General features: G+C 39.9%; 1 protein-coding gene across 1 annotated transcript in view; it reads left to right on the top strand.

Annotated features, from left to right (window-relative positions):
- Positions 1–13,722, top strand: part of GPC5 (glypican 5) — a 778,126-nt gene that overhangs the window by 741,650 nt on the left and 22,754 nt on the right. The window lies entirely within an intron of this gene.

The raw sequence follows: 13,722 nt of genomic DNA, 5'->3' as shown, positions 1-13,722 counted from the left end.
CAGATGTAATTTTTTTTATTAACTTTGAAACACATCTTGCAGGTTCAATTACAACTTTCCAAACAACTTAGTTGCCCAAAACTCTGCTAGTTCAGTCTTGGCCAATTTCCATCTGCTTGATTTTTGAGGCTTTATTCTCTTGCCAAATTCTAACTGTCTTGGGATCTTTTACTTTTTGAGACAGTCTCATTGTCTCATGCACTGTCTACTGTCTGTCTTGAATGAAGTTACTTTCCTTTTAAGTACACATTTAAGTGCTTTTCTGAAATGATGCCCAAACTGCTAGTATTCTCAACCAATGTCCTTTCTTTTTCTAATTTTATTCTATTATTTTATATATTTCAATAAAATCATCATTACAATCACAAATTTTAAAGCTAGAAAGACATCTTAAATGAAACTGGAAATAATTTAACAGTCAGTTTTCACTGAGATATGGGCTAGCTATTTAGCATAGTTTAAACAAAAATTTTGGAACCCATGCATCTTTTGTGGGAAATCAAACTAAGCAAAACATTTTCTTCTGCCTCTTTAAAAGAGCATATATTTTGAAAACAAGACATTGACTTTCCTAAAAAAAGAATTAAAAGTCTGGCCAACAAAAATTAATGAAATTAACCCAGGCAAATCACTAGGCACTCTCATGAAGCCTTGTATTCAGATAATTAGAAAACTTAAAGCAAAAGTTGAACTTCAAAACCATAGAACCTGCGATTAGGAGGGGAAAAAAAAGGTTTAAAACTCAGAAAATCAAACCCGCTGAGTTTTGTATAGATCTAGTAAGAATTCATGCTGATGGTCCTTTGGATGCCTATAGCTCGAACTCCAAAAATATTTTTAAAATAGACTATTTCAGTTGGATGGGACCTACAACAATCACCTAGTCCAGCTGCCTGACCAATTCAGGGCTCACCAAAAGTTAAGGTATGTTATTAAGGGCATTGTCCAAATGCCCCTTAAACACTGGCAGCTCGGGGCACCAATGACCTCTCTAGGAAGCCTGTTCCAGTGTTTGACCACCCTCTCAGTAAAAAAATGCTTCCTAATGTCCAATCTAAACCTCCCCTGATGCAGCTTTGAACCATTCCCATGCATCCTATCACTGGATACCAGACAGAAGAGCTCAGCACCTCTTTCTGCATTTCTTCTTCTCAGACAGCTGTAGAGAGCAATGAGGTTGCCCCTCAGCCTCCTTGTCTCCAAACTAGACAAGGCCAAAGTCTTTAGTTGCTCCTCATTGGACATGCCTTCCAACACTTTCACCAGCTTTGTTGCCCTCCTCTGGATGCATTCAAGGACCTTCACATCCTTCTTAAATTGTGGGGCCCAGAATTGCACACAGTGCTCAAGGTGAGGTCACACCAATGCTGAATACAGGGGATAATGACCTCTTTTGACTGGCTGGTTATGATGTGTTTGATGCACCCCTGGATGTGGTTTGCCCTCTTGGATGCCAGCACACATATTTTCTGTTTTGTGTCAGCCTGATTAAATATCTGAAACATTGCAAGAAGAGTAGGGCCATTGCATTCATGTCCTTGTACATAGTTTTTTAAAAAATTTTTAAAGAAATACATAATAAAATATTTTTCAAATTAAAAATACCTTATGAAATTATGAAACAGTGTTGCCTAAAGTAAAAACCAAATGAGACATAGAGTAAATCACTTATATATACACATATGTATATGTGTATATACATATACATACATACATATATATACACATATATACATATATATGCATATATATACATATTTATATACATATAGATAGATAAGTAGGTAGGCAGGTAAGTAGGTAGATACAAGAAAAATCTCATTGTCAAAAGAGACAGAGAGGCTTTGTTTACTAAATTTGGGTATTTTTTCATTCACCTTCCTCTGTAGCATAAAAATTTGAAGAATTCTAAGGGCCCTTCACAAGAAGTAGTGTTTACCGTGAAGAGGCAGAAAACACAGCTATACCTAACTCCTTAGAGATGTATCTTGGTCAGCATTTTGTACCAAAACATTTCAGAAAAAAAGTACAGCAAAGTGTAATGAATAGGTTCTCTAGTTTGGAATGAGATGCTCTCTTGACCAATGCTGAATATATTTCTCACCTAACATTCTGTTTGTTGTAGCACTGAAATCAATAGAAACACTTTTCTTTCACCCAAATGTCTAAATTTACCTGGCAAAATGCACTTGTCTTAAACTGTAAATATTTTGCTTTAAATTTCCACATGCAAATTGGATTCTTCTTGATGAGTAAAATTAATTGAGAGTAAATGTAGTTTTCATATGTCTAACAGAAGATAAAAAAAAAACATAAAAGCTTTGCACAGCTGCAAAATTTCCATTACTGTATATAAAAACCTGTCTTCAAAGTTCATTTTGAATATTTTTTTCTTAGATGACATAGAACTGTGATTAGCCATATTTTTGAAGAGTACCCTCACTAAATGAGCAGAGAAAGTTGACAACAACAGCTTGAAATGTTTGATAAATAGTAGAGGTTCCTCCATTCAAGAATATGACTGGGGCAGAATAAGAAGTATTAGAGACTCTTGGAGCAGAAAAGATTGATTCAAAAAATAATGTACTTTTCCAAAACACTAACCAAGTATTCTAGTCACAGAGCACATAAAAAGCTTAAATCAGGAGTTCTTCCAGTCTTCTATTTCTTCTATAGCCTCCTATTTCACCTCCTGAATAATAAAACAATAACAAGAAGAAAACCCACACAAAGTTAAGGAAGGTTTCATTATAAGTAAACAAGTTTCCTTTCATGAAAGCGCTATGTACGTTTCATTCTCACCAGAGATGAAGTTATATTATTGAAGGCAATGCATCAAACTACACTAAATCTTTGAACACTTATTATGACATGAAGGTGGACTAGAGTATAGAGAAAGAAGTTTTGTGCAGCATTATTTTTTTTCCAATTCCCCATCTGGGACAATCTTTGTCTTTTTTCATTCCTGTAGCCTTAGAGATGAGGCAAAGTATGACTCTATCATTCTAAAAGCGATGGAAAAGAAAGCTGCATTGATTAACTCACCTCAGTGGCTGATAATGAAAGAAGATGCTTTTTCGTGATTCTGGGTTTTGTGCTGAGAGTCTAAGCTTCTGAATGTTGTCATCACATCTATCTAATGCTGCTGTGTGGTTTGTTGTTTGGGTTTTTTTTAAATCTCTACATTAAAATATGTTTTAGATTCCAGCACATGTACTTACACTTAGTATCTGCTTGGTTTAAGAAGTCATCAATATTTACTGGATTTTTTTCAGATTATGAATCTGCTCAGAAATAGTCAGACAACTAGAATTTGTCCCTGTCATTTCATTATGATTTTTAAGATGTCATGGTCATGGTAATCTGTTACTCTATGAGGTTCAGCTGCAGCAGTATTGCTCATATTGACTGTTTTACCACTCTGTTCCTGAGGGAAATGCAATCGTAATCTAGTTTCTTCCAAACGTGCTGATATTTTAGCCTGTGACTTGCTTACAAGACAGGCTGACCAGTTAGGAAGATGAAAAATTATTACTTCTCTTTCTGGAACAATATTATTCAATGTGACAGGGGAAATGATAGTCTGCACATGAGAAGTTACTTTTTTCTATATTAAGGCAGGTGTCACAACATGACTTTTGAAGAGCAATGTAAAAAAATACAACAATTAAAATGGGCATGAAAAACATTCTTTAATTTTCTGAAATATACACATCCAAATCTTTTTATTTATTTATTTAAGAAATTAACTATTCTTCAAGCTGTAAGGAATAGCAGAAACAAGGTGATTTATTTATAGAAACCTGTTATAAGTTATCATTTTATGGGAGATTTAGGCCTATCATCCCTATTACTTTCTGAGAAAAGTGGTTTAAGATTTTCTGTGTTGCCTTGGTTGTGACAAAGTTATTCTCCACAGTAAATGCTATTGTTATGAATGAAAACATAATAGAAACTATATTACTGGAGTTGTCATAATGGTTGAGAAGAGAGACAGAAATTGGAAGAACAATAGCCTACAGATTAGGGGTCTGTATGGGCTGATGGATGCTAAGCTTCAAGTCCCTGTTGTATTTGGGGCAGATAATTGAACCTGAGTTTCCCTCTTTTCAGGTAATCTACCTACCTATATTTATCCTGGCATTTATACGTTTTCTGCTTTTTGTGGGAAAAAAACCCCAAAGCACAGAATCATAGAATCATGGAATCATTTGGGTTGGAAAAGACCTTTAAGATCATCAGGTCTAACCATAAACTTAACACTGCCAAGTCCACCACTAAACCATGTCCCTAAGCACCACATCTACTCACCTTTTAAATACCTCCAGGTATTTATGGCTCAACCACTTCCCTGGGCAGCCTGTTCCAGTGTTTGACAACCATTTCAGTGAAGAAATTTTTCATGATATCCAATCTAAACCTCCCTTGGCACAGCTTGAGCCCATTTCCTCTCGTCCTATCACTAACTACTTGGGAGGAGAGACCAACACCCACCTCACTACAACCTCCTTTCAGGTAGTTGTAGAGAGCCATAAGGTCTCCCCTCAGCCTCCTCTTCTCCAGGCTAAACACCCCCAGTTCCCTCAGCCGCTCCTCATAAGGCCTGTGCTCCAGACCCTTCACCAGCTTCGTTGCCCTTCTCTGGACACGCTCCAGCACCTCAATGTCTGTCTTGTACTGAGGGGCCCAAAACTGGACACAGTATTCCAGGTGCGGCCTCACCAGCGCCCAGTACAGGGGCACAATCACCTCCCTGCTCCTGCTGGCCACACCATTCCTGATACAGGCCAGAATGCTGTTGGCCTTCTTGGCCGTCTGGGCACACTGCTGGCTCATGTTCAGCCGGCTGTCGACCAACACCCCCAGGTCCTTTTTGGCCAGGCAGCTTTCCAGCCACTCTTCCCCAAGCCTGTAGCGTTGCATGGGGTTGTTGTGACACAAGTGTAGGACCCGGCACTTGGCCTTGTTGAACCTCATACAAATAACCTCAGCCCATTGATCCAGATCCCCAAAACTTTTATATTTCTTTCATAGCACAGTAAGAAAGCAATGTTAAAGTTGGAATTTCTTTAAACAAAAGAATATTCTGGTTGTAGAGACTTTTCTACATTTTTTTGTCTGCCTTGAGCATATAGCCAGATTTTTAAATGCATTTAGATGCCTAAACTCTCTTATGCCTGTAGGGGAGAGTTATTGTGTATTTTATAAACCTATTCTTAGATTTCTTTTCTCCTAAAGTAACGGGCTCAGTTGGATATCTATGAGCAATTATTCCTTGCTGAGTTTAGAAAAAGGCTCTCATCCAATTTCTGCAGTTTGCAGACAGTGTCCAATCCATGCTTTCTGTCACTATTACAGGCATATTCAAACTAGGTGCAGTTTTTTCAGGCAGATTGGTGTCATTCATTGTCTTTCTGTAATGGTATACAGGGCACTGTTACAAAAGGCACATAACAGAGGAGCAGATTTATTGTAAGTACTATAAAGGAACTTCCAAATTCCAAATCTGATTTGACATCTAAGTCTTCTCAAGATTCTTCATACTTGTCATGCACATCTGACAAACTAGTCTGATCAGTACTACTGCAAATATACTTTTCCTTGGTTTTCTGTTTGTTAAAAATGAAAACTCTAGAAGCACTTTCACGGTAAGCTGTATATACAACTGATTACTTTTTCAGGATTGGTAATATTACTTATCCATGCAATAATGGACAATTGTAACTGAATTTGGGCAGAGAAAAGTAGTATGTGAATTTGAATTTCAAAAATGTTTGGCTAGATAATAAGGCTTTGTCTATACCCATAAACTAAATGTGTATAGGACTCTCATATAGCACTAAAGCCAACCAGCATGGAAAATTTAAACCCTCTTGCCCGCCAAGACAGGGTGACCATATCCAAAATGACTGTTTACACGTCTCTGCTTCATACTACCTTACAGCCTGTGACTGGAAGTGGGTTTGGAGACTTCTGGTCAGCTCATGACAAAAATTGCCAGGGGCCATTCTGACAATATAGAATTGTACATGATCTCTTTTCAGCAGCTCAGAACACTCCCTTGCAGTGCTTAATTAGTAAAAAAGATGTAATAAAAGATCCAAATCAATTCTGTAGAAGCAAATTTGATTCCTACATTTTACTTTTTTAACTGATTGACTTTTCAGTCAGATAATAATGCTCTAACACATTTTTGCTCTTTTGCTTTTTGCAATTTTTTTGTCTAAAAAATCAACTGGAGGAAACTACCCCAGAATAAAAAGAAATCCTGTATTTTTTTCCCTCATTTTTCATACAGCTACTTACATTGGCTGTCAGGGGGTCTTCAAGTTTCAGATCTACTGCAAAAACTCTGCTGTTTGAACTAAAACATAACAACATGAGAAGGAAATAATGGATTAAATAATGGATTTAAACTAAAGAAGAATAGATTTAGACTAGACATTAGAAAGAAATTTTTTACAATGAGGGTGGTCAAGCACTGGAACAGGTTGCCCAGAGAGGTAGTGGAGGCCCCATCCCTGGGAACATTCAAGGTCAGATTGGATGGGGCTCTGAGCAACCTGATCTAGTTAAAGCTGTCCCTGCTTACTGCAGGGGGGTTGGGCTAGATGACCTCTAAAGGTTCCTTTCAACCCAAAGCATTCTATGATTCTATGATTCTATGAAATCAACAAATTCTCTACAGCAGTAGTTAGACAATCCCACTGTCTCTCCAATTCCAGAAGATAATTCTTTTTTCTAGTGCTGGTTTTGGTACTCATTTAAACCAATGGTAATTGATTTTGTTTGAGCTCTCTTTTCAATCATTTCCAGTTGGTTTCAAAAGTTAACACTTTTAATGTACTTGTCTTTCAGTTTCCATTTTGTTCCCACTCTTTCACCTTTTCCTTTCTAGCTTCATGTTAAAGTCAATTTGCCCCACCAGCTGATCTACTCCCTTTCATCAGATTCTGCTTTATCACTGTTTGCTCAGCTACGTTCTTCATTTGCAAGTTTGATTATCCTGTCAGTCCCACCATCTTCCTTGTCTCCCTCTTCTTTTGAACTGAATGCCCTTTTCCAGGCAAATGGTTTCCAGTCTTCACTGTATTTCCTTCAGGTTCCAAGTTCTTACTTCCCTGTCCCTAGTTTCACAGTCTTGGTATCAGGTAATGCCTTTAAATTTAATTCCTTTCTCAACAAGATATTTGTTTCCACTGCATTTGAATCAGATTATTTCTCTCCCACAAATCTGTGCTGTCTGATGCCATCACTGCTATAGAAGGAAGACCACCCTTGTTTTCATTGATGGTGCTCAGACTATGGTATGAATTCCAGCTCAGCAAAGGACTTCTAAGAATAGTATTTTTTGAAAAAAATTTAGAGGGAAGTTTTGAACCTACACCCATGTTAAGCAGGAAGCATGGTCAGCTACCGAACTATAATGATGCGGGCAGAGTTTAGTCATAACAAGAAGAACCTGAAGAGAATGCGTTCTTCAGAAATGTTAAGTGACAAAATCAACTTTCTAGTACATAAGTGTACTCAAAATTTTGTAAGTGGGCATAGTTACAGATTTGCAGTGGGGAAAAAAAGACGTTGCAAGTCACTAAAAGTGCAGTTTTTCAGCCAGTGAAACCAACAAAACTTGACTGATGATCCCACGAGAGAAGATGTAAATGTGAAACATGTAAATGTTTGGGAATGAATGCATATTTTCTTTAGTCTCTCTTTCAGATATAGTTGAATCGTTATGACTGAACATTTCCAGATAAATAATTGAATTGGAATTCATTCTACAGCCGATACTCAGAGCTCAATTTTGGCAAGAATGAAGCTTGTCATCACTAATGGAAGGTCCATAAAGCCTTAATTACAGGGGATGTTTTCAACACCAGTGAACATCTGATGGCAGAAAACATTACGCTCCTTTCAAGACATACATTACTATTCAGGAATTATTCAGGATACACAGTCTTATTTGATATGTATTCAAGAAAGATACTTCTACACAGTTTTAATAACTATGTGCAATTTGATATCTCAATAAAGGGGATTCTAGAAAAATAGCGTGCAAGACAGTGTGAAATGAAATAACTTTTACACCCTGCAGAGATTACATTTACAGGAAATATTGAAGAAAATACTATAAACACAGGTTTGACCTGTATGTAGAAGCAATTGGAGCAGAAATAAAATGAGACCCTCAGATGCTCGCTTTGCTCCTAATAGTCCTACTATCCACTGGTTTTGATGCACACAGTATTTTTGCATGCATTATAGAGGGAGAAAGCAGGAAGTAAATCAGTTACTGTAATATATGCATCACAATGTACTTCAAAAAAAAGAAGAAACAGATGTTTCTTGTGTAGGTATAAAATTCAAAAGGATTATAAAACTATCAAAGAACGTGTAATGAAGTGTAGATTAAAGAGCGCAGTCTTGTCATTACAACATATGTTCTGAACTTTCATGACATAAGATTGTATAATGCTAGACATGTATTCATGAAAACAAGAATATTGAAAGCACCTGCAAAAAGAAGTGTTCTCTATGTTCTGAAAGGTACAACCTGCAGAAGGGGATGAGTGTAGCATTAGTGTTCCATATGAGTTCTAGGGTTGAACTGATGCATAAGCATCCATTATCCAGTTGAAACTGAAAGTCCCTTTGACTGAAGACCATTATGACCAAGATACAGGTCTCAACAGTTCTTGGAATTTTTTTTGGTAGAAACAGTGCCAATTCCATCATATATGAGTTTATTTTGATTAGCACTAAAAGGAACGGACTCGTTTCAGATATGTTATTCTTTTCCAGACCTTTTGGGTAGGATTAATTTCAATTACAGATGAAAGAATCTGCCAGTCCTTGATTATTGTGCCTAAATGCATGCCCTCAGTACTTCTGCGCTAACAAGACCCAATATAGCTATCTGGAAAAAATTAGATTTATTTAGCAGGTTATGGGCATTAGGATAAAATCCAGGTGTCACTAACGTGTATCAGAATGTCATTTTTCATTTTATTGTCATCACACACCACTTACGAAGATTGAACAAAACCTGAGTTTCTAACTAATATTAGTGCTTTGTCCAAACTTACATGATCATAACTGTAACTGTGTGATGTGTGATTTACAGCAACTGATCATAAACTATAGACATAGAAAAATTATAAATACATTGCAATCCAAAAAATGAGAAAAATATGAGCTAAAAAGATATGAAAGAGAATAGCTTTGTTATGTATGAAACATTAGAAGTTCAGAGTCCTCTTGTACACACTTCCACATAGATACAAGGGAATATCTTCAAATTGTTATGCAATCTGTGAAATCTCCTCAAACCCCAGTGACAGGCACTGCAGCTGAACTAGAGAACCAACCCGTGCTAGTATCAGTCACCCCTATACAAAAGAAGAAATACACAAGAAAATCAGCTAATTTAGTATGGGATGAAGATGAACCAGGGCCATCATGAGAACAGGAGGAGGAAGAGGCAGAACCCATAAATGAGATGGTAACCACCCAATCCTTATCCCTGAGTGAGCTGCGAGATATGCAAAAGGATTTCAGCTGTTATCCTGGCGAACATGTTGTCACCTGGCTGCTCCTGTGCTGGGATAACGGGGCCAGTAGCCTGGAATTAGAGGGTGGGGAAGCCAAGCAGCTGGGATCCCTTTCTAGAGAAGCAGGCATTGACAAAGCAGTGGAAAAGGGACATAAGCCCTCAGCCTCTGGAGGCAACTCTTGTCAGGCATGAAGGAAACATATCCCTTCAAGGAAGATGTTATATGTGACCCAGGCAAGTGGATCACTATGGAGAGAAGGTATCCAGTACCTGAGGGAATTAGCCATGCTGGAGGTGATTTGTGATGACCCGGACAACAAGCAGTTATCCAAAGATCCAGATGAAGTCAGGTGCACACAACCCATGTGGCGGAAGTTTGTATGGAGCGCACAGTTGTCGTATGCCAACTCATTGGCAGTAATGACCTGGAAAGACGGAGAGAAACAGACAGTGGATGAATTGGCTGGCCAACTCTGGCAATACAGAGAAAGTCTCTCTTCCTCCTTACAGGCCTGCATCTTGGCTGTGGAAAAACTGTCCGAAAAACTGTCCCAGGAGTTCCAGCAACTCAAAGACGATATGTCCTACTCCCCACCTGTACAGACCAGTATCTCAGCCATTAGGAGTAAGTGTCCCTCTACTCAAGAGAGAGGATATAGTGGATACACACCACAGGCCACCTTGTGGTTTTACCTGTGTGACCACAGAGAGGACATAAGGAAGTGGGATGGAAAATCTACCTTGACCCTAGAGGCATAGGTATGTGAGTTGCAAGAAAAACCAATCACAAAAGGGGGTTCTTCCAGGAAAATTGCTGCTCCAGTTTCCAGTGAGCAGCTCCCCAGACAAAGTAGAAGGGGTGATTTTACTTCCGATCTTAATCAAGGAACTTTTTATTCACATTTACAAGAAGTGAGTAACAAATACTATGACGAGGACTAGAGGGGCCCTGCCTCCAGCCAGGTGGAGGAAAGGGACAACCGGGTTTACTGGACTGTGTGGATTCGATGGCCTGGCACATCAGACCCACAGGAGTATAAGGCTCTAGTGGACACCGGTGCACAGTGTACCCTAATGCCATCAAGCTACACAGGGGCGGAACCCATCTGTATTTCTGGAGTAACAGGGGGATCCCAACAGCTAACTGTATTGGAGGCTGAAGTGAGCCTAACTGGGAATGAGTGGCAGAAGCACCCCATTGTGACTGGCCCAGAGGCTTTGTGCATCCTTGGCATAGACTACCTCAGGAGAGGGTATTTCAAGGACCCAAAAGGGTACTGGTGGGCTTTTGGTATAGCTGCCTTGGAGACGGAGGAAATTAAACAACTGTCCACCTTGCCCAGTCTCTCAAAGGACCCTTCTGTTGTGGGGTTGCTGAGGGTTGAAGAACAACAGGTGCCAATCACTACCACAACAGTGCACCAGTGGCAATATTGCACCAGCCAAGACTCCCTGATTCCCATCCATAACCTGATTTGTCAACTGCAGAACCAGGGAGTGATCAGCAAGACTTTCTCACACTTTAACAGTCCTGCATGGCCAGTGCAAAAGTCTAATGGGGAGTGGAGACTAACAGTGGACTATCATGGCCTGAATGAAGTCATGCCGCTGCTGAGTGCTGCCATGCTGGACATGCTAGAACTTCAATACGAACTGGAGTCAAAGGCAGCTGAGTGGTATGCCACAAATGATGTTGCTAATGCATTTTTCTCAATCCCTTTGGCACCAGACTGCAGGCCACAGTTTGCTTTCACATGAAGGGGCATCCAGTACACCTGGAATCGACTGCCCCAGGGGTGGAAACACAGCCCTACCACTTGCCATGGACTGATCCAGATGGCACTGGAACAGGGTGAAGCTCTGGAACACCTGCAGTACATTGATGACATCATCAAATGGGGCAACACAGCAGAAAAAGCATTTGAGAAAGGGAAGAAAATAGTCCAAATCCTTCTGAAGGCCGGTTTTGCCATAAAATAAAGTAAGGTTAAGAGACCTGCACAGGAGGTCCAATTTTTAGGAATAAAATGGCAAGCTGGACGTAATCAGATCCCAATGGATGTGATCAACAAAATAACAGCTATGTCCCCACTAACTGGCAAAAAGGAAATAGAAGCTTTCTCATGTGTTGTGGGTTTTTGGAGATGCATATTCCAAATTACAGTCTGATCGTAAGCCCTCTCTATCAAGTGACCCGGAAGAAGAACGAATTCAAATGGGGCCCTGAGCAACAACAAGCCTTTGAACAAATTAAACGTGAGATAGCTCATGCAGTAGCCTTTGGGCCAGTCTGGGCAGGGCAAGATGTAAAGAATGTGCTTTACAGGTCAGCCAGGGAGAATGGCCCTACCTGGAGCCTCTGGCAGAAAGCACCAGGGGAGACTCGAGGTCGACCCCTAGGGTTTTGGAGTTGGGGATACAGAGGATCTGAAGCCCGCTATACTCCAACTCAGAAAGAGTTATTGGTAGCGTATGAAGGAGTTCGAGCTGCTTCAGAAGTGGTTGGTACTGAAGCGCAGCTCCTGCTCACACCCCGACTGCCGGTGCTGGGCTGGATGTTAGAAGGGAAGGTCCCCTGTACACATCATGCAACTGATGCTACATGGAGTAAGTGGGTTACACTGATCACACAACGAGCTCAAATAGGAAACCCCAGTCACCCAAGAATCTTGGAAGTGATCATGGACTGGCCAGAAGGCAAAACTTTTGGAATATTGCCAGAGGAGGAGGTGATGCATGCTGAAGATTCTCCAGTGTATAAAAAACTACCAGAAAATGAGAAGCAATATGCCCTATTCACTGATGGGTCCTGTTGTCTTGTGGGAAGGCATCGGAGGTGGAAGGCTGCCATATGGAGTCCTATGTGGCAAGTCGCAGAAACTACCGAAGGAGAAGGGAAATCGAGTCAGTTTGCAGAGTTGAAAGCCATCCAGCTAGCTTTAGATATTGCTGAACAGCTAGGATGCACAGAACATCAGAAGGGTCTTAGGGACTCGTTCATTCCCCAGGGGGGTTCATCCCATACCCTAGTTTCTCCCCTGCTGTGTCGTTCTACATGCCAAGTATAAAAGCACATATAAATCTAAAACATGTATCATGTCCAGGTGCAAATGGATGAATCACCAAGAGGAATGCTTAAAAACTCTAAGTTCAGGAATTTCAAGAGCTGAAAGCTTCCACTGCTAGAGAGGTCTCACAGAAAGGTACATGGTACTCTTTGGCATTGAGGTATGAGAACAGCTAGACTGGTAGCAAAAGCTTGAAATAATTTCTGAAGACCCTATTCATCCAAAATATTCTCTTCCCAAAACAACCCTAACTGGCAATTATTTCCCTTTGCTCTGAACTACCATTTTCCTTTGTTCAGCCCCAGATGCATTTACAAGCATGCGTTTTCTTGAATGAGTCTCTCCTTCTTATCTAGGTACTTTGCTTTACTTCTGCATATGCTAGACACTTCATTTCTTCTTATTATATTGACTGACAAACATGATCTTTCCATACTCCCTCTACAAGTCTGAGACATAACAAAAAATCTCTCATGCACTGAGAAGGTCTTCAAGGGTCTGTTTTCTCATCTAGATTCTTTGGGTATGAATAAATTCAGCAGTAATCAGGAACATTGCTGGGCAGTGGAATTCAGAGGTCAGTACTGTAACATGTTTGAACAGTACCCAATTGTTGTGGTTTAATGCCAGCCAGCAACTAAGCACCATGCAGCTGCTCATTCACTCCCTCTACCCCGGTGGGTTGGAGGAGAGAATCGGAGGAGTAAGAGTGAGAAACACTCCTGGGTTGAGATAAGAACAGTTTAATAATTGAAATAAAATAAATTAAAATAGTAATGATAATAGTAACAATATAATAATAATAGTAATAATAATATACAAAGCAAGTGATGCACAATGCAATTTCTCACCACCCGCCGACCGATACCCAGACAGTTCCCGAGCAGCGATCGCTGCTCCCTGGCCAACCCCCCCCCAGTTTATATGGGAAGCTGAAAAGTCCTTGACTAGCATAAGCAGTACTCAGCAACAACTAAAACATCAGAGCGTTATCAACATTCTTCTCATCCTAAATCCAAAACACAGCACTGTGCCAGCTACTAGGAAGAAAATGAACTCTATCCCAGCCAAAACCAGGACATCAATTTACAGGTACTTTCT

This window comes from Pelecanus crispus, chromosome 1 (genome assembly GCF_030463565.1).
Source record: "Pelecanus crispus isolate bPelCri1 chromosome 1, bPelCri1.pri, whole genome shotgun sequence".
NCBI classification, from domain to species: domain Eukaryota; kingdom Metazoa; phylum Chordata; class Aves; order Pelecaniformes; family Pelecanidae; genus Pelecanus; species Pelecanus crispus.
This window is presented reverse-complemented; position numbering and strand designations above follow the sequence as displayed.